General features: G+C 49.6%; 1 protein-coding gene across 2 annotated transcripts in view; it reads left to right on the top strand.

Moving 5' to 3' along the window:
* The window catches only part of USP42 (ubiquitin specific peptidase 42), a 1198372-nt gene that overhangs the window by 705250 nt on the left and 472513 nt on the right, over positions 1-20609 (top strand). The window lies entirely within an intron of this gene.

Genomic DNA, 20609 nt, shown 5'->3' with positions numbered 1-20609 from the left:
GGTGCCAAAGCCGCTCGGGCAGCTGCCTCTGTGCCCTCAGGCACTGCCGCATCCGCTCTGTCATGAGGCCATGTCCCATGGTTCGCCGGTTGGGGGCAGACTTGCACGGAATCTTGGAGAATGGTGGGCCATTACTTCAGATGTGTGGGTTCTGGAGATCATAGCCCACGGCTACTGTCTTCCCTTCCGGCAGAGACCTCGCGACAATCCAACGGGGAAGCTCTCGTTGAAGCGTCTGGATCCGCTCCTTGCGCAGGAAATCCTATCCCTGCTGGAGAAAGGCGCCATAGAACAGGTGCTTGTAGTGAAGAGGAACAAAGGATGGTATTTCCCTTATTTTTTGATCCCGAAAAAAGACGTGCGATTGAGACCCATCATGGACAAGCTCCTCAGGAAGGACAAGTTCAAGATGGTAACTCTTTCTCAAGTCCTCTAGGCCCTTCAACTTCAGGATTGGTTGGTGTCTCTGGACCTCAAGGATGCTTACTTTCATGTGCTGATTCATCCCAAGCACAGGAAGTACCTGAGGTTCGCGGTTGGCGACTCGCATTTTCAGTTTCGGGTCCTGCCGTTCGGATTGACCTCCGCCCTGAGGGTCTTCACCAAACTGATGATGGTGGTGATGGTGGTGGCAGCGTATCCCAGGAAAAGGGGGGATTCACGTCTACTCCTACCTGGACGATTGGTTTATCAGGGCGCCCTCTCCCGAGCAAGACCTGGATCATCTATCCGTCACCTGCCACTCCCCTCACAAGCTGGGCTTCTCCCTCAATATAAAGAAGTCACATTTGACACCTACCCAGCGGCTCCAATACATCGGCGCAGTGCTCAACACATCCCTGGGGCAGTGTTCGCCTCCCCAGGTGAGGGCTCATCACATTCTGCAGGTGGTGGAAAAGTTTCAACGTGCCCAGAGTCTCCCGGCGTTCAAATTCTTGAGGTTGCTCTGCCTCATGGCATCCTGCATTTTTTCTGGTGCCAGAGGCCAGGCTGCGGATGAGATCCCTGTAGTGGGCTCTCAAGATGCAGTGGTCGCAGTTCTCCGGCAGGACGTCGGATCCCGTTCAGATTCCGACCTCGGTCGCCCAGGATCTTCTATGGTGGGCCAACAAAGCCAATCTGATGAAGGGAGCATCATTTTGGCAACCATGGCCAGAGGTGACAATCGTGACGGACGCATTCCTCACAGGTTGGGGCACTTATGCCAACGAGTTGACAGCCAGCGGACGTTGGTCTCCGTTGGAGTCCTGACTCCACATCAATCTGTTAGAGCTGAGGGCCGTCAGGCTAGACCTGAAGGCTTTTCTGCCATCTGTGTGGGGGAAGAATGTTCTTATTATGACGGACAATACAGTGGCCATGCACTACCTCAACAAAAAAGGGGGGCAGGGTCACTCCCATTGTGCAGGGAGGCGAAGCAGCTCTGGTTCTGGGCCATCCAGCAGGAAATTCCGATCTCGGCAGTTCATCTGGCCGGACGAAAACACGGCGCGGGACGCTCTGAGCAGGCATAGCACGGTCTCTCACGAGTGGGAGGCTGGCTCAGGAAGTTCATTTGGAGATCCTTGCCCTTTGGGGAACCCCACAGGTGGATCTGTTCGCCACCAGTGTCAACCGGAAGTGCAAAAGATTCTGGTCGCGAACATTTCCCCCAAGAGGAGCCTTAGGGGACGCGTTTGTAGTGGAGTGGTCTTTCCCACTGCTGTACGCGTTTCCTCCAGTCCCTGTCATTCCGCACGTGTTGCAGAGGTTACGGGGGTTCGGTTCCCGAAAGATCCTCATTGCTCTGGCATGGGCCAGGAGAGCGTGGTACCCGGACCTTCTAGACATGTCCATCTGCCCTCCACACCGTCTTCCCTACCGAGACAATCTGCTCTCACTGAGGGTGGCTGGGTTCTCCATCCAGAGGCCAAGTCTCTCAGCCTTCATGTTTGTTATCTGAAAGGTTGAGGTATAAGGATTGGGACCTCCCCGAAGACGTGATGGAGGTGTTGCTTTCGGCCAGAAGGCCTGCAACGAAAACCCTGTACCATTGCCATTGGAGAAAGTTCTATGACTGGTGCAGGGTACAGAATGTGGATCCTTTCCAATGTTCCATTCCTTTGGTTTTGTCTTTGTTGCTTTCTTTAGCCCACAAGGGCCTGCAAGTGGGTACCATTAAGGGTTACCTGGCGGTGCTGTCCATATTTAGGCGCTCGTCTGAGGAATGTTCTTATTTTAAGATTTCTTTGATTTCCTAGTTTCTAAAAGGGCTAACTAATGTGTTTCCACCGTCGCCTTTCCAGGTGCCGGGATGGGATTTGAATTTGGTTTTGAAGTTCCTAATGGGAGCTCAGTTTGAGCCCTTACATTCTTGTCTGTTGCGACTGTTGTCCTTTAAAACTGTGTATTTAGTTGCGGTTACTTCCGCACGCAGAGTGAATGAGTTGCAGGCACTTTCCGCCAAGCCACCCTTTACTGTTTTCCATAAGGACAGGGTTGTCCTGCGGGTGCGGCCTCCTTTCCTTTCGGAGGTTCTGTCGGAATTCCATTTGAGCCAGGTGATTCTTCCGGCATTTTATCCTCCTCCACATCCTGGTAAGGAAGAGGAGATGCTCCATAGGTTGGATCCTAGGAGAGCTTTGACTTTCTATCTCTCACGGATGTCCCGGGTCAGAGTGGACGATCAGCTCTTTGTTGGTTATGCTGGAAGGCGCTTGGGTCAGGCTGTTTCCAAGCAGACCATGTCCATATGTATCATTTTGACGATCTCTGAGTGTTACCGTTTGGCAGGAAAGGACCCTCCAGTAGGCTTACGGGCTCACTCTACCAGTGGTGTGGCTGCCTCCACTTCTCTACAGAGGGGCGTTCCTATTAGCGATATTTGCGAAGCAGCCACATGGGCCTCTGTCCATACTTTTGTGAGACAATATTCCTTGGACTCCGTCCATGGGCAGGATTTGGCCTTTGGTAAGGCAGTCCTCTATTCAGCCATTTTGTTTGGGCATTCTAAAATTGTAAATTCTTTTCCCACCTCCATAAGTTGGTACTGCTTTGGGAGTCTGTCATAAATGTGGAATACGTTGGAGGACACAATCCCCTCGAAGAACAAATTACTTACCATATCTTGTAACTTTCTTTCGATGGGATGTTCCTCCGACGTATTCCACATCGCCCTCCCAGCCTGCCCCTCTACTGAATTTCCTATACGATTGCAGCTTACATTTCCGCAAGGCTTTCTGCAGCCATACTGGCAGGAGATTGGTGCCACACGTTCTGGGAAAAAAATATAACTGAGGCTACGGGCGCCATGCGTCCTATATATAACATCCAGTGACGTCGACCCTCGGTGGAGGCCCTTGAGGGGACAACGGATCGACGCAGGACGCCCTCTTCTAAAAATGTTCCGAAGCAGAACAGCTGTGGACATTACCTGTCATAGAGGTGGAATACGTCGGAGGAACATCCCATCGAAAGAACGTTACCAGATATGGTAAGTAACTTGTTGTTTCTGGACAAATGTGGGAGGCACCTCCCTCATGGGTAATTGCAAACTAGGCGATTCTACACTCGTTCGTCTATAAAGCAACAAAGCTAAATCAAGTGAAAAAGCAGTTCCAGTTTCAGGCGAAAATGCTCTTTTGTAAATTGTCATTAGATCAGCAGGACAACATATGTTATTCTTCATACATTCATCCTGTAGGTACTCTACCATAACCTGTAATACCTTTCTCTGCATTTTTGGTGTATACTGACTAAACGTATCATGCACTTCAATTGGGGAAATGGTGGCATCTGTAATCCATCTAAGCGCATCTCGCATCTCTTCACTAACAGGTTTCAATGGTGGTAAAAACTGTTGCTGAACATACGACATATGCGGTTTATATTTTTTCAATAATTCTTTATGCAATTGATCAAGTTCTCGCTTAAACACAAATATTCGGCCTACGTGTTCTCGTACTTTCGTCACATTATCTCGCAAATTCGAAAGAACTACCAAATCACGCAACTCTTGCAGTACCACTGTATCAGTCAAATCACTCCATATTTTCAGAAGATAATTCCCCATGCATTCTAACATGCATCATAACAATACCTGCTGTTCACCAATGCCTCTATGATCAGATATGGAACTTTGCACAGCCACTTCATTGTTATCATCAATATATGTTTCGGCCCATTCTTTCAGTTCTTCTTTCCTTCTTTTGCTAATCATGTTACGAGCCTGTCTAATGCTTCCTTGCGCAGGCCCCATCTCTGTAGAACTGCCTGCTAAAGCGGCTATCTAATGCTGTGGAGGTGGTGGAGTTAATGATGTCACAGGCACAGGGGGAGGCAAACTGCTTACTGCAGGTGCAGATGGAATAACGGGAATAGGAGGTACATAAGGAGGAGGTGGACCTGGGTCAGTATTTTGATGTTCATTACTTCGCTCATTTAATATTTTGTTTATTAGTTCATCTGATGTATGCAAATCTTGCTGGGGATATATTTTCTGTACATCTAATTGGAAAGCCCTGTCCATGTTTCTAATGGCTTCTGTCTGCTGATGCTGTTCGTGCTCTAGCGCTTTCTCTACATTCGTTTTATGTCTACGCGCTTGTTTCTCCCTACTTCTCAAACAGAGATTAGCTTCCTTCCTCCAGTCTCTTACAACGTCGAATGCTGCAGGTTGGGCCTTTTTGCGTAGCAATACCTATTCTAGGTGTTCTATATGTGCTAATTCAAAGCTCCCAATATTAGGCCACTGAAGGTCTGATTCACGTCTGGTCTGCCTATGCCAAATCGCATTAAACACTATTGCTCCTATACCATACTTTATATATATTTCATGTGCCGGTGAACCTTTGGGTGGCGCGACCTGGCCAGTTTGTAAAGATTGTCTACTGCAGTGAAAAAAACTCACTAAACAGGAAGACAATTTCCCAGGCATGGTTAATTCTTACCCTTTTCTTACCCTGGGCGTTTGAACTTGCAAGTGCAACTCTCTACCAATATCAGGACGTTTAAGAATCGGGGCACGACTCACCTGATCAACCAATTCGTCACTTTTGACGCAATTCACCCCTATGCAGACGCAACCAAGAATCGTCGTGACTGCGTGTCTGGCTCAACCTGCCTCGTTCCAGGACCCTCGCCTTGATGCTCTCTGGGCGCTGCTCGTCGATCAGGGATCAGCTGTGTACAGATCTGCGGAGGAGTCTCATCACTTCTACAGGGGCAGCCCGAACACCTTCCGATCCCGGTTCGACGGCTTCAGTACTCAACTCGTTTTTGCCTTCCTTCAACTTCAATGTATACGATGGAGCATTAGTGGGAGGGTCCCTATTCGGGTGCCATATTTGCTAGGCCATAAAGACTGCATAACAAAGGCACAATAACCATATACTAAAATGACACGTCAGACGCGAGGTTCGTTTTCAAAACAAGTCTGGTTTATTTCAAAGTATTCTCAGTTGGCCAACTGGGTCTCACCGCCTCACGACATGTGTTCCCAAACACTGTGAGATGCGAGAGAGAGCGAACAGCGCTCAAGCAGCAATATATATACATTAGACATATCCTTTGCTAAAGCAATTCGACCTGCCTTCCTACATGTCATAAAGGCTATTATGACATTGATTGACAATTATGAATGACACGTTATGACAAGTCTTCATTCAGCCTAAACCTAGTTATTTTAGAAAAGGCAGCAGAGACAGCTTTCTGTTATGAGGAACATGGAGCTCTGGCTCGGCAAGGATATCGTGTTCTTAGCAGGGAAACATTCCTTAATATGTTATCTGTGTGTTTCGGCTCATGAGCTAAGGGTCAGATAGTTCTGAAGCAGAAAATACCACTCTCCGCGTAGGAGCACCGCTAGGAGAATATAATTCATGTTTAACTGCCTTTTACAACAGTGCTTGTTAGACAATCCGGCTCCTGGACTACTGATTAGATGCAGCTTCTGCTCGACTTCAAGGACTTAGTGAGAGAGAAAAACAATGTATTTCTGCACAGTTTGGCATTCCTGTCTGTGTTAGTATTTCAGCGTTCAAGCCGTGGCCTCGCACGGTGTGCAAGTTTAAAACATAGAATACATTTGCAAGGTGTTTTGACAGAAAAGAAAAAAGCAAATGGCCGACATTTCACAAAATGGACGCCCTTTGGTTACATTGACGATTCTAGGATTGCAATGTCACATGATGCCATTGGTTAAGGCCAACATATTATACGTATCATTCGACTATAGGGTTGCTTTTCTGGTCTAACAAGTTCCCACAATACAGTATCTCTTCATAAAACCCAATCCTGGTGACTTGCATAAAAGCAAAGGCATTATTGGAACATAAGAATGCCCACAGTTTTGAATTTGAAACACATCTTCCAGTGATTCAGTAAGAAACCCTTTTGAGCCAATATTGTAAGTTGGACTCATTGACTACAGTACTTACCCTAACAGAAACATGTCTGTAAATGTCAGGAAGTATATACCAGTTCGGACAGCTGCAGATCAGGGAGCATCGGTTAGTTATTTGGGCCTCGGTCGGGCACTCGTGTGCATTCTGCTGTCGACGTCTGCACACGCAGCGCCATTCCACCTCTAATCCTCATGGTCCATATTCCATGTCTGGGTTAGGTACAGAACCACTTCACAACAGTCCTTGCACTGTCTCCTCATTGCACTGGCCTCCCGTGGTGCATGTATTTTTGTGGGCTAAATGCGCTGATACTCATACATCCCGTACCCTTTCCTCCATCCTTACGGGCGTCCCCCAACATGAGGACGGTACCGGAGCCTTTGGCAGTGTAAAATTGAGCTGTCCCTTTAAACTGAGTATAGTGCGTGAGGCTGTGGGAACGCCCTGCCCTGCAGGGCTTCACCTCAGTCCTCTTTTCCCCACGGATGGTGTCGGGCCTGGCAGCTAGGCGCAGATACTTTTCTAACTTTCTGCTTGCTCCCTGTTTTGTTTCTCAATCTTCTTCACCTCCCTTCTGTGCCTCGCCTACCCAGGTGCATGTCGGCTGCAGGAGGATTCACAAGATGTGCGTCCTGCGACCGCTTGTGGACCCCCTTGAACTCGGTCTCGAGTGTCTGAGGCTCAACCACAAATGGGACACATGCATGGCTTGCAGCGTTCTCGTTCTCAGGGCATTGAAGAATCGGTTCTCACGTTGGAGGGAGATGTTCCACTCTTCTCCTCCAGTGCGTCTTAAAGAGTTTTTTGCCAGGAACCCACGTCAAGACAACGTAGGCCCTCTGTTTAGTACGGCTCCTCAGCGCTGAGACTCCTTCCCAGGGGTTTCTATGGGTAATGGTACCTTGGATTCAGCGTCTGGCAGGTCCAAGGCCTCTAAGACTACTGGCTCCCAAGGTGAAGGGTACGGGAGCTCTTCCAGGCGATCCATTGGCAGACCTGAGGCCGTCAAGATTCCCGGCTCCCAAGCCGAGGGGCTCAGTAGCTCTACCGGGGGGGTTCACGGAGGGGCGATCAACTTAGTCCTCATCGGCCCCAGGGGGCAAAGAATTGTTATGTTCTACCTCCAAGAGTTAGTCCTTAGCACGATCCAGCACAACTACCAGCTCAAAAGCTGAGTGCGCACTGCCTATCGGAGCAGCCTCTGAGGTTGTGAGTCGAGGCGATTCGAATACCGGACAGCTCTGAGATCTATGCTTATGTTTCGGGTTCAAGGCCCAACGCGTGCTCTCCCATGTGGGAGACAGCACGGGGCCTCCACGCCCTCCCGCCAGGTCGTGGCACAAGTCCCCAAGATGGCGAATAAGCATGTGGCAGAGCCTTCTAGACCGATGACCATCTTGTATTTGGATAATGGCCTCCCCGTGCTTTCTCCCATTGAGTGGGCCTTGCAAGAAGGCTCCAGTCCCTTTCCCTCAGGAAGCACCAGTGGGTTATATGGTACAGGCGGGTTGGTCTCCGCAGTGGTACGTCTACCATTGCAGCCTTATGGCTACAAGCCTCAGGCGCCTCGGTGCTTCGATCAGGAACGGAGGCCCAGTGCCATTGAGGGCCGGCCCTCACGAGATCTGGTGGCTTGCGAGGACTGCTTCAAGTGCTTTCTCCTTCTCATGTGTTCCCCGCAGATGACTGGGCTCCTCAAGGATAAAGTCAAGGAAGTGATCCCACAGGTCATGCCTCCTAGACCTCCTCCTCTGGGCCCTCTGCCGGTTCCTCCGGAGCTGCCGTTGCCTGCCTCTGCCGGTCCAGGTGACAGCACATGGCACAGCGCCTTCGCGCCCTCCCTCCCATGGCGTGGCACAAGGCCCCAAGATGGTGGCTAAGCCTGTGCCAGAGCCTTCTAGACCGATGACCATGTTGTATTTGGACCATGGCCTTCCCGTGTTTTCTCCAATTGAGTGGGCTGTGCAAGAAGGTTTCATTCCCATTCCCTTGGCGGCGGCAGTGGACTGTATGGTACAGGCAGTTGGTCTCCGCAGTGGTACATCTACCCATCGCAGCCTTATGGCTACACGCCTCAGGTGCCTCTGCGCTTCGGTCAGGACCACTGAGGGCCAGCCCTCACGAGATCTGGCAGCTTGCGAGAACGGCTTCATGGAACGCTTCCTCCTCCTCATGCGTTCCCCGCAGATGACAGGGCTCCTCAAGGATATAGTCAAGTGATCCCACAGGTCGTGCCTCCTAGGCCACCTACTCTGGGCTCTCCAGTGGTTCCTCCGGAGCTGTGGTTGCCTGTCCCCTTTCCGGTCCAGGCCTTTCTGGTTATCCAGACCCCTCCTCCTCCTGTACCATCAACACCTCCTTCTCAGCAACCATTGGACCCGTCTTCGGGTCTGGATCAAGGGGGGGGGGGGGGACTCCGCTGGCACCTGTGTCCCAGAACCCGGACTCCGCACTGTCTGGAAAAAAGGGGGCAGGGAGAACGACAACGATGAAGATGATGATGATGGCGACACCCAGGACGACAAACCCTAGGCATCTGTAAAGACCTTTCATGATCTCCTTCCGGGCCTTGAAGATTTTGTGGGTGTGCCTCAGCCAGAGGACGCCCCCCAGGAGTTGGGCATGCTAGCAGAGGTTTTGGGCAAGCGCACCATGGCTGTTCTGGCATTCGGCTCCAGGAGGATCTCCTGCAAGTGGCGAGGAAGGTCTGGGAAAAGGCCAGCGCCAAGAGAACAAGAAACTGGACAGCAGGTTCAGGCTGGCGGATGGGGAACCAGTCCTGATGGCCTCCCAACCCCAGCCTCACTCTTCAGTATTGGCTGCGACCTTGTATTCTAAACCATTGTCTTAGTTGTCTTCCTCTGCGGGAGCCACCTTCAGTTGTCTGTCCAAGGAGGAAAAGGTACTGAGTCTTTTGGCAAATGGTGCTACGTCATATCAAATCTTCCTTTGCGTCAGGCTAATGCTGATGCCCTACTGGCCGCAGCAAACTAGAACCTGGGGCGTGAGCTCAGCAAGTTTCTGCCTGACCTCCCTCTGAAGCCCCCTTCAAGAACAGCCTGGCGGACGCTCGGCTATTGCACAGGACCTCATGGAGTCTTCGGTCCCCACATCGATACAGCCAGTACGGGGCTGTGCTTGAGGGTCGAGATGACGGTGTGAATGCATGCCCCTACATTTTCATCAGATGTGCAAGAGCTGATCCCATATCTTCCCTTCAAGGGCTTTGACCTTTTTCATTCGTCCACCGATAACGAGTTGACAAAGAAGGCCTCTACACAAACTGCCAAGTCCTTGGCCATCCTGACTAAACCAGGGTCGAAGTCCTTCCCCCCAGTCTCGTGGCAGGACCGACTTCAAGCCCTGGGCTTTCACCGATTTCAAGAGGTTTCGGGACAGCGGTGCACAGAGTCCGGACAGGTCGCCCAGTGACCACAGGAGTGTTAAGCAGAATCCTGTGCAGTGCCCTTAGGGACCACTACACACAATTAAGACTACAAGTGGTAATACAAGTTCCCCTTTGGTACAAGCCTGTACTACACAGTTAGAGTGTTGGCAGTAGCGGAGCAGCCAAGCTTATCTCAAGAGTATATGAGCAGTAGCAGAGATTACACAAAGGACCACAATTACTGTGACTCAAGCAAACACTGACTCAAGGTTTCATGTAAAAAATATAAGTACATTTTTTTTAAACCATCTGTTATAAAACACTTCACTTCTATAAATTCGAAACCACACGTAAAATACAATACACACAACCAATTCCACTTGTGCCAGAAACTTCAAGGTAAGTACATTAGGATTTGACGGACCAGTATTACGATACTAACGCGTAACCGCGGATGGAAATGCTCACGAAGTTAAAACACACTTTGTACTTAAGAATTTCAAACAAGAGAAACGTGAAAAAAAATCAAAGGCAATACTTTTTCTAGACAAGGAGACTTGAGGACGTGTTCAAAGATGAAGATTAAAGTCAATAGGCCTGCGCCAGTGTCAATGGAGCAGATGCTCAGTTGCTGAGGATCACACGTTGAACAGTTAGAGATGCCAAGAGTTCATAAAATTGTCAAATGGAAGGAAAAGTTATAAGGAGGAGGGAAGAAAGAACAAATCTTCGTGGAGGAAAAGGGTTCACCCCGATTCCGGCTGGTCAGACGGAGAGAATGACCAAGTGTGTATTCCGTTGGAGAAAAGCGGGTGCCACGGCAGTTGTTCCTGGTAGTTCCTGCAGACTCACGGTTCCTGCGGCTTCAGTCGTGGGGACAAGGACGACGTCTGGAGCGATCTGCACTACCCAGGGATGAGGCCAGCAGCAGCGAAAAGAACAACGATGAATAAAAGGTGCGCTCCATTAAATCAGGAGAGGGCTCTTCGGATGGCTATCCGGACCACTACAGCACAGTAATGATTTCGACCCAGGAGAGGATTCTCTAACTGAAGAAAGGACGAGCTGGTTGATCCCACCAGGCTCAAGGGAAGAAGACTCCGGACTGGATCTTCTCTTGTCGTTGAAGGGTAGATAGCTCAGGACTGCAGCAGGGCTTCACCGGGAATCGGGGTTGGAGCGGATGTCCTCTTCTTCCGCTTCTCTTCAGTTCCTTGCAGTTCCAGTGGCGACTCTGACTTCTAGCCCAAGAGTACTGCCTTTTATGCCAAAATCCCCCATTCACACAGCCTGGCTGTCAATCACTCAGCAGGGGGGTTGTCCAGCCCAGACAACCACCTCAGCCAATCAACATAAAGTGCGACTTGGGTCTGCAAGGAGACCCTGTGCAGGGGGTGACTGCACCCCTCCCTCAGCCCACCTAGACACCCAAACGCCAAAGGAGGACTTCTGGTCAGAAGCCCGCCAAAGGTCGGCGAACAAAGGAGGCAAACCTAGTTTGCCGCGCAAAGAAAGGCCCAAGAAGGATGTTAACAAAAAGAAATGGCGATTAAACCCAACCGGAGCTGAAATAAAAAGTATTTGGGCTAGTGGGTTTAAAGTTTGAGGCTACTAACATAGCTTAAAACAATACCACGTTATGTAATATAATCGTGGTGGGAAAATTAGGTTAGCTACCACTGCCACCAGCCAAGTCTTAATGTTAAGGGAGCCAAACAATGCTCCAGGAGGTACAGATAAAAAGAGCTAAGAATTAACCCTTTCCAATACTCCATGTAAGATGGGGTGGACTGGATCTGTGGTTAAATGACTATGTAAAATTAAGGGCAACTTTACCCTTTTCTGGGGGACAGTAGTCAGCCCCAGAAATGGAGTTGGGGGGGGCATGGGGGGTAGTCTAAAAGGTAACCCTGTGTCACTGCACTAAAGGTGCTGTGTAACACACAAAAGAGTGGGGCTACTGAAGTGGTGTACTCCAGAGTCCACAATCACAAAAAAACAGATGAAATACACATGGCAAAACACAGGTAAGAGTGGGGGGAAAACTCACACTCTTACCCAGTGGAAGAAATAAACTCCAGAAATCCATCAAAGCTGCTGGGGGACTCACTAGATAAGGGAAATTAGCCATAGAATGAGAATTCTCCCTAACACAGGCCAACGCCGATGCCATGCTGGCAGCCTCCAACCAAAGATTATGGCGGGAAATTGCGGACTTTCTCCCGGAACTCCCCACCCAGAGCCAATCGCGTTTTAAGGTGGAACTAGCTGAAGCCAAGCTGGTTGCGCATGACCTCATGGAATCCACAGTGGCCCTTGCCACGGACATGAGAAGGACAGTCTGGCTCTGGGCAACTAAATTCAACCCGGATGTCCAGGAACGCATACTAGATCTACCATTCAAGGGGGTGGTGGGACCTCTTCCACTCCTCTACAGACAAAGAGCTGGACAAGAAGAAAAACAGCTTCCAAACAGCAAAGTCTGTGTCCATCCTTACAAAGACCACGCCCACATCGTACACTCAATCTCAGCAGCGCTCTGAAAGAGGTCGTACATGCAGACGGTGCTGTGGCTTCCAGGAATGCAGATCCAGGCAGCCGGACCGCTCGCCGTCTCAGAGCCGGCGCAAGCAAGAAAAAGTGGGGCCTGGGGGGAGTAAGGGCTCTGAAGGACGAATACCTACATGTCTCGATTTGGCAGCCCCATCGTTCTTTCCTACGGTTCAGGATCATGGGCTACAATTTTCAATACAAGGTCCTTCCTTTTGGCCTCAGCTCGGCCCCAGGGACTTTACCAGAATCATGAATGCGATGGGCCCCTCCTCAGAGCGCAGGACCTCCACATCTACCCATACCTCGACGACTGGCTCGTCATGGCTACATCTCCAGAAGCGGTTCAGCACTCTTCCCATGCCCTTATGAACACACTGCATGATCTGGGCTTCTCGCTCAATCTCAAGAAGTCACAGCTGCAGCCTACGCAGACGCTGACATTGTTGGACCTCATCTGGGACACGTGCTTCGAGAAAGTATTTCCGTCGGAGGACAAAATCTCGGCCATCAAGAGGGCCACCGCCCACTTCCTCTGCAGAGAAGTGACCTCGGCATGGTGGTACCAACATCTCCTAGGTCTTCTGGCAGTGGTCTCATTAGCCGTTCCACACACAAGACTACGGATGAGGAGGATTCAGTTGCACTTCACAGACTCATGGAACCAGGAGCGGGGCTCTCAATCCGAGATGATCAACGTTCCTCCATCTCTCCACCCGGAGCTGACTTGGTGGTTCAGAGACTGCAACCTGCGGACGGGCTGCCCTCTCCGCAGGCCACCATCACCACGGATTCCTTGTTCGAGGGCTGGGGAGCCACCCTGGACGATTTCACGTCCCACGGCACCTGGACTCGACAGGAGCAGGAATGCCACATCAATTGGCTAGAGCTCAACGCCATCTGGCTGGCGCTCAAGGCATTCCTACCACTTCTCAGGGGCAAGGTTGTTCTCATCCAGACGGACAGCTTGACCAGCATGTACTACGTCAACAAGCAGAAGGCACCAGATCCCCTCCTCTGTGCAGACTGGCGATCAGCATGTGCGAGTGGACCCTGGAAAACGACATTTACCTCATGGCAGTCCACCTCCCGGGGGAATCCAACCTGGAAGCGGACAGGCTCAGAAGGCTGAGAGCGGACATTTACGAGTGGCAGCTAAACAACCTCATTATTCAGGACATTTTTTAACAGGTGGGGCCACCCCCAGGTGGATCTCTTTGCCACCTGGCACAACAAGAAGTGTCCCCAGTTTGCATCCTGGTAAGGTCAGGGCCCCGGTCTCTGGCCGACGCATTTCACCTCCAGTTGACCGGCATGAAAGCCTTCACCTTTCCGCCCACTCCCCTGAATTACAGGGTAATTTGCAAGATGAAGGAGTCTCGCCAACTCCTCATCATTATAATGGCTCCATGGTGGCCGGCCAGGCCATGGTTTTCAGAGCTGCTCATTCTCTCGGAAGTGCCCCCGATTCACCTCCCGACAGGACCAGCACATCTTCTGGCTCAGCAGGGGGGCAGGGTCATCCACCCTGCGCCAGCGAAACTAGCCCTCACAGCGTGGTACCTGAGCAGTTAACGCTTCGCCACCTTAGCCTCTCACAGGGCAATCTGGAGATCATACAAGGCGCCAGGAGCAAAGCTACCAGGGCCCAGTACAAAAGCAAATGGACCAGATTCTGCCACTGGGCAGACTCCAGGGGAATCGACCCCCCCCCCCCTAGCGTGCACCGCGGACGACGTGCTCTTTTTCTCTGCGCACCTCGCTCATTCAGGTCTGCAGGTGGACACCTGCCGCACATACCTCACAGCCATTGGGGCTTACAGGAACTTGGAGGAGGGCTTTTTCTCCTCCTCCAACCCTGTCGTCAAGAAACATCTGACAGGACTCGCAAGACTCGACCCGCCCGTTAAGAGACCACACCCGGTGTGGGACCTTAACATAGTCTTGGGCGCCCTGGCGCACAAACCATTCGAGCCAATGGCGTCCGTGGACATCAGGCTGGTTACCATCAAGACTGCCTTACTAGTCGGCCTTACCTCAGCTTGTAGCGTCAGCGAAATCCAGGCGCTGGTCGCCTCAGAGCCATATACCACATTTCACAAGGACAAGGTAGTCCTGCGGACACACCCGGCATTTCTGCCCAAGGTTCCGTCTGCTTCCCACTTGAGCGAGGAAATAGTCTTCCCTATGTTTTTCCCTGATCCCAAGGACGAAGCACAGAAAGTGCTGCACTGCCTGGATGTCAGGCGTGCCCTAAAATTCTACTTGGAAAAATCAGACGCCCTGTTTGTCACTTTCGGGGGCTCAAGACCAGGCTATCAGGCCTCTAAGGCTTCCATATCCCGGTGGATGGTCTCCGCCATCAAGGAAGCGTTGGAGGGCCAGCACAAGCCGTTCGCGGCCAACATGCATGCCCACGCAGTCTGGGCCAAGGCAACGGCCATCGCATTGTAATGCCATGTCCCTTGGCAAGTCATAAGCAGGGCGGCCACCTGGGCCTCTCCCTTGGCTTTGTGCAAGCATTACTGTTTGGATGCCGGCTCTTGATCGGATGCGCCTTTCGGACAGACGATTCTCAGGAAACTATTTGCTTAAGGAGGGTCTCCTCTCTACCCTGAGGCTACAATCAGTTGTAATCGCCCATACAGTATGGAGGAAAGGGGACGGGACGTAAGAGTAATTATAAGTTACTCACCGTAGTGACTAACGTAGTCTGTCCATAGTCCCCTTTCCTCCATACGTCCCACCAACCTCCCCCTTAATAATACTGGTCTCATTAGGCAATGTTAAATCCATTGTCGACGCGTCAGTGGGGACTGAGGTGTGGCGCTGGAGGGCAGAGTCAGGGCAGCGCATGTTCTCTGGGCCGCACCCCTGCACGCCTCTAAATTTAAAGGGGAACAAGGTTTTTTCTGGTGAAAAAGGTTCTGTCTCCCGTCCCTTGGAAGGAGGAAAGGGGACTATGGACTAAGAGTACGTTAGTAACTACAGTGAGTAACTTATCATTTCTTGCATGTCCGGCATTGATGGCCCAACAAAAGACTAATTTAAAAAAAACTGTTTGGCTGATCAGGCTAATGGTAACTGAGAGGTGGAATGGAATAGAAATTTAGTGGGCTTTCTAACTTGTTGTGGACCTGTTGAGGCATCTGAAATTGTTTGAAGAAGAGGAAGAGAAAACTACATTAGATAATGTTGAATAGTATTTAATCATGGGGAAGAAATCGAATTTTACTTGTATCTATTGGATACAATTTTAATATAATTGAATTTTAGTGTAAGGATGAGGCAGACAGCAGCTGGCTTGAAGGAACTTAAAGTAGCATTTATTCAGGATCAAAATTAAAATAAAACAAATGATGGCTCAAGGTTCTTGAATAGCCTTCTTTCTTCTTCTGTGATAAGGATGTACAATGAAAAGGTGACACCTAGTCCTCGTATGCCCAGAGCGTCTTGGGTGCAGTTCTCTCTCTCTCTTCCCCGGTGTTCTGCAAGAGAATCGGAAAAACACACTGAGTCCTTCATCAGTTTCACCCTTATATAGGGTTTGGGGCTGTTTGGACCAATCACTGCTGCTCTGGGCTTTTTTTCGATAAATATTCCCCCAAATCCCGCCTCCTTTCTCTTTCCCCGTGATTCGCCATCCAGCCTCTCCCATCAACAACGGAGATTTGCGGGGTCCCGCTGTCTCCCTGCACGACGATGTGACCAACCCTTCCGGAGCATTGTTTTTCAAACAGGCAGGTGAGTAACATGTGGGAAATCGGGACCGGGACATGTTCATTACTGCAACTGCATCTGTTACTTGCTTTTGTTTGTTTGTGGGGAAAGCCGCGTGGCTCATGGCTGAATGGGAGACGGGAGCGTGCATGGGACCGTGACCCCCTGCCCGACGCTCACCCTGGTTGGAGCCTGCGGTCACACTTTCAGCTTATCAAAAGGGTCGGCAACCTCCCGGGGCCTAGATTGCACCCCTGATACCTGACCCGGGGGGGGGGTAGAAGAGTGGGGGCTCTTCCGGGTCTTTTCCACCCCCTTACGTGCAGCTGTCCGCTTCTCTGGCAGACCTTGAGATGTGCCCTCTCGAGGGCTGAGCTCTCTAACTTTTCATTTAGGGACTGTGGTCGTGAGGAGGGATTCCAGCACCTCTAGGCGCTCCTGGATGGGTCTAACCCCCTGAGATACCGCTAGCGAATCTCCAAGGACCCTCTTGAAGCTCAGGGAGAGATCTTTGTCTGCCTCCCACTCCTCCTCACTGTATTCCAGGGTGGAACTTGCTATCTCCATCATCTTGGAGAGCCGCTTACTTCACCCCCAATATTATAACTCTTTCTTTTTTTTATGCCCTTATCTTTTTTTTCGTGTTTGTGCCAGGTGCCAATGCCTAGCAGAGGGCAGTCAGGGTGAGAGCTAGCTGCACACTCACCGAAATATATTACATGCACAAATTCAGGAGGCTCAGGTGGATTACAGGGCTTCCTAACCTCTCCGCGGCGAGATCGCTCCGAAAAGACGATCTGCGCATGTGCGATGACGCGCCTGTCATGTGACCGGCACCCAAACAGCGGGTGCTTTAATCTAAGCCTCTCGGCTCCGCGCGCACTGCCCAAAGCGAGCAAGATGACCCGCGGCCCTGGCACTCCTCCGCATTATAAAAGCTCTAAATTCCGTGGGTCTGCTCGCGCTACACCGTCAAGAAGAATACAGCACAATAAGCCTAACGCACCCTGACCCCAGTAAAACGAAGTCTCTCACACAAACGTTTCCTCACACACAACGCATGGAGAATACAAAAAGGTGAATTATCTCTCATGGAAGCAGCAAAGAAAGAGGAAGGACTCGGAGACAGGAAGTGAGGCATAAACTGGGATAGCCTAGGATTGGTGCTGTGATGGAGGTCAAAACTACAAGGGTCCTGAAGGATTGTGGGGACTTGTAGTTCGAAGTGGATCTGATCAAGTGGACTGTTTTTCTTTCTATTTTTGATGTTGGTTTTTGGCAAAAACAGAAGAAAATGTTATTTTGAAAGTTAAGAGTTTTGAAAAAAGTGGGCTGCTATGGAAGTGGCAATAAAAGAGTTTAAGCATAATACTCGCCTCCGTGACTTTAATAGAATCAAGACAACACGTGCTAGTCGCCTTGGTAATCTTCATTCTTCCATGTAATGCCCTTTCATTTCCTGATCTCGTTTTCTCGGAAACCTCGATTACCGGACAAAATAACCGCGGCTACGCCAAAACTCAGTCCCCAGCCCACCCTCAACTCTGATTTCACATGGTGCACTGTTCCCTGATGCCATTTCACTGTTCTTCTGCCTCCATTTTTCTGCTTTTCATTTTCGTCTACCCTCGGGTATAGCTGCAGCGATCTCCTGCATCCGAATAAAAAAATATATGGCAGCTTTTTCATTTCTGTGAAGCCTCTCTGCTGCAATGCATCATGGGGATATAGCTATCGTTTTGGGAGAAGGGGTCACCCCCTTCTCTGTCAAATATTTAGAAAAACTACTGGACCAAATAACCAAAAACCACAGACAGATTGTGAGTCAACGCTCTGTGCCCAAGTTGTTTCTGACCTGTTCCAAATCCGGCAAGTGATTTGGGCTGTGCAGTGGAGCAAATATCGTCCTTTTTTGTTTATGGAAAAATGAATGGGCACTAGGCTTAAAGTGCTTTTTTATTTTCTTAACTTTTTTATTTTAACGTATGTTTCCAAACCTTTCAGTGTGGGGGATTGGTGTTCGTACAATGTGTCTGCAATATTTCAGCCAAATCCGTTGCACGAGTCAAAACTTATTGGCAATTCATTTTTTCGATTTCCTATGGAACTCACTACTCCCCTTACCAATAGGGCGGCACAACTTGTCTACAGGGGAAGCCCTCTCACCACCTTGTGGAGTTGGAGCAAAAGCAAGCCATGGGGCCCGCGACTTTTAACGAGGCAGAGATCGCCAGTACAAGATGCTGGATGCCCGACAAATGAAGATCTGAGGAGAGCATTTTGAGAAAAGGAAGCGGAACGAACTACCCGGTGGTGGCGTAACCATAAGAGTAGAGTTGTGGGCATGACGCCCAAAGTATGACGTCGAGATCACTGGTATGGGGAACGTGTGCCGCTTCCAATCACCAGCATCATTGCGGGGAAGGAACCTGACGAGGACCCGATATGCGAGAAGAGCAAGAAAGCAATCCCAAGCAAGTGCTGAGCCCCAACACCGTTCCCAGCACTGAAAGAGGTACTGGGAGAAGTGGGAGGCTGCTGGTGCACCAATATAGATCGGAAGAAACTGGTCCCATTCCCAAGGATGTGAAAATGGAACTCAAATTGTGTAATTGGAGTTGTAAAAGAATAACGACTAATACGAAGGGAGAAACTCGTCCCAGTCCCGAGGACGAGATATCAAACAGGAAACCAAGTAACATAAGAAGTGAAAGGCATAGAAAAGAGGGAGTTAACTAACCCAGATGGGGAAACCACCTTGCTTTGAAGTTCAACGCGGGAGCAGTCTAACACAGAATCATATAATGAGAAACGGGATATAAAAGGCCTGAAGGAACAAGCTAACCAAATAGAAACTGTAAGATAGAGAAGTTATCACAGTGGACGTTTAAAGAAGGGTCAGGAGAAGCCCACCTCAGGAACTGGTGGTAAGAAAGACTGGGAATAATATATGTGATAATCACAGTGTGAGGAAATGTCTGAGAGTAAGATATTCTAAATGTAGGACCTCTGAAACTATGAGGCATAAGAGTACTTTGTAGAGCTACAAGAATTGATCTCAAAGACTATCCAAGGAGAATATATCAAGACATATCTGTATCTCAGAGAAAATCTAAAAATAAAGAGACTATCAAAGGAACTGAAGAGACCAGGCGAAGATGGGAAATGTTTACTTTGAACTTCCTGACAACTGACAAGCACCTTTTGTTTTCTTTAGATAGGTAGGGTATATAAGTTTAATTAAATAATTTGAATCATGTCTTCCGAGCGTCCGTCTCCTTCGTCCGACCTGCAACAAAGTAGATTAACAGAACATTTACAAACACTTGTCAACAGGCCAGGGGCTTTGAATGATCTCTGTAAGGTTTCTGAGGCTTACAGGGTCATTCTGATGACGCGGCAGAAACGGCATTTCACACCATATGACAATGCACAATTCTCATATGTAAATGAATGAAATGTAACACTTGTTTAGAATGCCCCAAAATGGCTTCCATGTTGTAATTTAAAGAATTCTCTTGACTCCTTACGAGTGCCAAACACAGTTCAGTTGAAATATCTTATTGCTGTTCCTTCCTTAAGAAAATGTGCCAAAACCCCAACCATTACTCTGCAATTGTCACCTGCACATCTTGAGCTCTTCTGATTCCCTTCCTTTCTCCCACTGCCACATTGAACTTCCACAGCACCTCCCACTAACAAACAATAGTTGGAATCCACACAAGTGTTTCAGAGTTCGACAAGGCAGGGGAGTGGAACAGGGGAGAACGAAACAGCGATCTTACTAGGCCCAGTGACATTGAGAACGCGCAAGTGTATGGGAGAGGGGGAGGGGAAAAGTGCATGGAAGGAGGGAGAAGTGGAAAGTGCAGAGCAAAGGAGAAACATATCAATTATAATAATAAAGGCAACAAACAGTAGTAGTGCATGCATCAATTGGCAAGTGCTGGGTTTAAGGCAGCAGACATGGTAGGTCTGATAAGTGCAGGGGTTATAGGTCAAAGGTTTGAATCAAAAGGTTCGAATTACAATAGGTTTGAATCAAAAATTTGGAAAAACATATATTTTTTTTTGGGGCCCCACCTCTCCCTCTACACAGAACCCCAAAAAAATATATAATTAAAAAAAAATTTGAACCTTTGGTTTTCGATCCTATTGACTCTCACCTTTTGCATTCGATCCTTTAACTGGACACCAGTGCAGGAAGAAAAAAAGGGGGGGGGCTGTATGGGTACAGATACAGACCCCAGTGCAAGGTACCTGGGCCCAGAGGACAGAGGGTGGCCAGGTGCACGGTGCCAATAGATAACAGTTCAGCAGGGGAGAGGGAGAGCGAAGGCAGAAGCAAAGAGGAAGGTCTTGAGGTGCTTCTGGAACCGGAGATCGTTCTCCTCAAGTTTTAGAGTGGCAGGGAGGCTGTTCCAGAGGGAAGCATCAGCCGAAGACAGAGTTCTACCACCAGCTCGTTTCTTTGAAAAATGACTGACCCAGAGGGAGTTGGAGGTAGAGGAGCGAAGAGCTCGAGAGGGGAGGTATTTGCGGAAGGATAGCTGAAGGTATTTTGGACC

This window comes from Ambystoma mexicanum, chromosome 2p, assembly GCF_040938575.1.
Source record: "Ambystoma mexicanum isolate Mex_15411 chromosome 2p, UKY_AmexF1_1, whole genome shotgun sequence".
Taxonomy (NCBI): Eukaryota; Metazoa; Chordata; class Amphibia; order Caudata; family Ambystomatidae; genus Ambystoma; species Ambystoma mexicanum.
This window is presented reverse-complemented; position numbering and strand designations above follow the sequence as displayed.